Source organism: Panthera uncia (assembly GCF_023721935.1).
Source record: "Panthera uncia isolate 11264 chromosome C1 unlocalized genomic scaffold, Puncia_PCG_1.0 HiC_scaffold_4, whole genome shotgun sequence".
In the NCBI taxonomy this organism is placed as follows: domain Eukaryota; kingdom Metazoa; phylum Chordata; class Mammalia; order Carnivora; family Felidae; genus Panthera; species Panthera uncia.
The window spans coordinates 92127800-92131310 of NW_026057585.1; the positions used below are offsets into that span (position 1 = coordinate 92127800).

At 55.0% G+C, this 3511-nt stretch overlaps 1 non-coding gene across 1 annotated transcript; it reads right to left on the reverse strand.

Moving 5' to 3' along the window:
- Positions 1-2771: 2771 nt before the first annotated feature.
- TRNAG-UCC (transfer RNA glycine (anticodon UCC)) lies at positions 2772-2856 on the reverse strand. The gene is given in 2 exon segments: positions 2772-2806; positions 2820-2856. It is a non-coding gene; the product is annotated as a tRNA-Gly (tRNA).
- Positions 2857-3511: the final 655 nt, after the last annotated feature.

Genomic DNA, 3511 nt, shown 5'->3' on the forward strand with positions numbered 1-3511 from the left:
GCAGTTCAGCCTCTGGAGGCTGAAGGACCCAGGCTGTGGAGGGGGCGGGGCGATATCCTTCTCCACGTGCCACAGGAATCAAATCACCTGACCTCTGAGAGCCTCAGTTTTCTCAGCTATAAAATGGGTATGACAGTCCTGCCTCCTAGCGCTGATTAAATGAGGTAAAATATGCAAAGCGATTGGCCCACGCCTGGAGTTTATGGTGGGTCCCCAGTAAATCGTAGCAGTTATTTATATTACCGAAATAAAATAATGGAAGCCGCCCCCCTCCCTGTCCTTGTGTGTCCATGGGGAAAATGGTTCTTTGGGATAAATTATTAACCCCTGATTTTCCTGAGCCCCTTCTCATTCTGGACTTCCTGCTCCCTTTGGGGTTCAGAGGGCTGAAGAATTTGGTCAAGGTCACACAGCCGGTAAGTGGTAGGTGCAAGATTCAAACCCCGTTTTCCTGGCCCCAAAGCAAAGGAAGGACAGCTGTGTAGACTTACGAGTCTGCAGATAAGTGGGCTGGACAGGTGCCCGAATACATCCGATGCCTCTGTGTTCCCTCTGAGCCGGCTCTGCTTGCCAGTGTAGGCGGCTGCACAGGAGACTTAAACAACACTGAGCACACACTGGCCGTTGGTGGCGGGTAGAAGGACTGTGACATCGGGGAAGGATGTGACCTGGGGCTCAGGCACAGCTCTGCCAAACTATCTATGGCACCTTAGCCAAGTCACACCCCTTTGGAGACCCTTTCCCCATCGGTAAAGGCGAAGGAAAGTTTCTGACTCGGGACACTTTTCCAGCCCCAGTCATTCCCCAGATCCTCCCCTGAGTCACCTGCTGTTTGGTCTGATGCCTGAAATTTCTCCCCACGCCTTCTGCCTCCTGGCATAGTGCCACCTCACGGGGGGGCTGAGCACACCGAACCACCTGCACCCCATCCCTCCTGAGAGCGGCAAGAAGGACTGAGTATGGACAGCAGGGTTCCCGGACTCTCCACAAGGAAGTAGCACGGGGACACGGGATCCTGAACGCAGAAGTTCTCCTCGAGATGCAAAATCCCCAAGCTGGGCTACATGATAACCTCTGATCAGCAAAGAAGAAGGACGATGATAGTGTGAAGGATTTTTTTTTCCTTTGCTGTAAACGAGAGAGACGCATTGGGCGTCTAATTAGCAAAATATTAGGTAATTGGTGTAATCTGGGACCATTCCCTTTTTGACAGACAGCCTCTACTGTGCTGGCCCATTTCAAGCCTGAGCTGCTGGTAACATCAGCTGATAATTGTAATACTGAAAATGAAAAATCAAATCAGAGTCATCGGAGGCTCCCATTAAATTGATTTAGGACTGGAAAAATTAATGGGATTTCCCCTGCCTCCCCCCACCCCTCCCCCCGCCTTGCCTCCTCCCTGCCTGGTCTCTGCCTCGCTCTGCCGCACAGAGAGAGAGAGGGAGAGAGGCTCGAGGGTGGTTGGGGCTCTGCCACTCCGTCTCTCACCTGCTGTCTCCCTGCAAGATGGCCAGGAACCACCCCCCTGAAAGCCAGCTGTGGGAGGTCAGTAAGAGAATGGAGGGACGTACGCAGCCTCAGACAGAGCAGGTGCACTTTTCCTCCCCTTTCCCAGGAGCACCGAGCCCCTAAGATGAGGCACAGAGCAGCCTCTGCTATTTCTAAGTTTGATGAAGCAAGGAAATAGAGTCAGTCTGATGTGTGTCCCATCAGTTCCAGTGACAGAAATCAACCCAAACCAGCTTAAAGGGAAGAGAACATGCATTGGCTCATGAAACCGGGAAGTCCGGCGGGAGAGCTTGCCCGGAGACGCCGAGAACCCAAAGGTGTCGCCCCACCTCTTCTGTCCCTGCCTCCCCTCCTCCCCTCCCACCGCGGCTAGGATCGTTCCACACTGAGCTAGGGTAGGGATGGGTGTGCGGAATGCAGCCACAGACAGCTTCCAGGCTTACGTTCTCCCGGGTTAGCAACCCCGGAAGAAACAGAGCTGTCCTCCCCCAGCATCCGTACATAAAGCCCAGGGAAGGGTCCCCATTGGTCTTTCTAGAGACACGTGCCCTTCTCTGCCCAATCACTGTTGCCCAGGGTGGGGAGGAGACATTATACTGACCGGACCTGGGTCCCAACCCACCCCTGTGACTGAAGGGACAGGGTCTGATCGTGACCTTGCACCCCACGGCGGGAGCAGGTGAGGCAGCATCCCCAAAAGCATGCTTTGACTACTGGAAGAGGAGGAGGTGTGTGGTCAGGAAACGAACCGCCCCCAAACTTAGCATCTTAAAGCTTTGCTACGATCTCTCATGATTCTGTGGGTCGCTGGGAGCGGGTGGTTCTCCTGTAGGACAAGACCGGGTCTGGATCTGTACCTACCTGGGGACTCGACCAGGCGGCGTGTCCAAGATGGATCCACGGCCTGCGTGGCGCCCCCGTGGCCAGGGCTCTCTCTCAGGCCCTGTCTCCACACGTGTGTCCTGTGGTCTCTCCATCAGGGCAGCTGGACCGCTCCCATGGCAACCCAGGGGCTCCCAGAAGCACAAAAGCAGATGCCATCAGGCTGACGGGCAGGGTCGCTTTCATCATATTCCCTCGTTAAAGCATAAAGGCCAACCGAGACTCAAGAGGAAGGTACTAAACTCCGCTTCTCCATGGGGGAAGGGACAAAGAGTCTTCACCGTCTTTTGTTGTTCTTTATTTTTTGAGGGGGGGAGGGGCAGAGAGAGAGGGAGACCCAGAATCCGAAGCGGGCTCCAGGCTCCGAGCTGTCAGCACAGAGCCCGACGTGGGGCTCGAACCCACGAACCCTGAGATTCTGACCTGAGCGGAAGTCGGACGCTCAACCGACTGAGCCACCCAGGCGCCCCTAGAAGCTTCACCATTTTTAACCACTCCCCCCGGGAGGGTGGGGCAAACAGTGGCGAAGCGGGGATACCCATCCCATCTGTGAATGAACTCAGGAAGCGCTCACGGGGACCCTGCTCGGTGTTCGGTCTATGCCAGGGGCTGAAGTTCCTTCCCTCAAAGGGAGACGCATGGTTGTGGTACCTTTGTTGCTATGGGAACCAAGCCATTCTAGAGGCACAGGTGCCCTATGGCTTCCTCCTCAGGAGAAAGTCCACGGAAACACAGGAAAGAAAGAGGAGAGGGCTTCTGTCTGGCAGAGAGAGAGAGAGAGAGAGAGAGAGAGAGAGATGCTCTTGGAGCTGCCAAAGGCTGGGTTCCTCGCTCTGCCTAACCAGGGCTGGAAGGCTCTGGAAATAAACTGGCCTGTATCTGAGTCTCGGACCTCCAAAGACCAATCATGTGGCCTTGAGGGGGTCACCTCGCCTCTCCACACTTCCATTTCCTTATCTCTAAGAAGGGCGGGATAACAACCCACCTCGTCAGGGTCTAAGGAGAAAATGGGCCAAACTGTGTGAAAAGTCTAGCACGGTGCCCGGCGCAGAATAGGTCCTAAATGATGACAGGGCAGAGGGGTTTTCATCACTGCCCACTGTATGTACCTGTTCGAGGT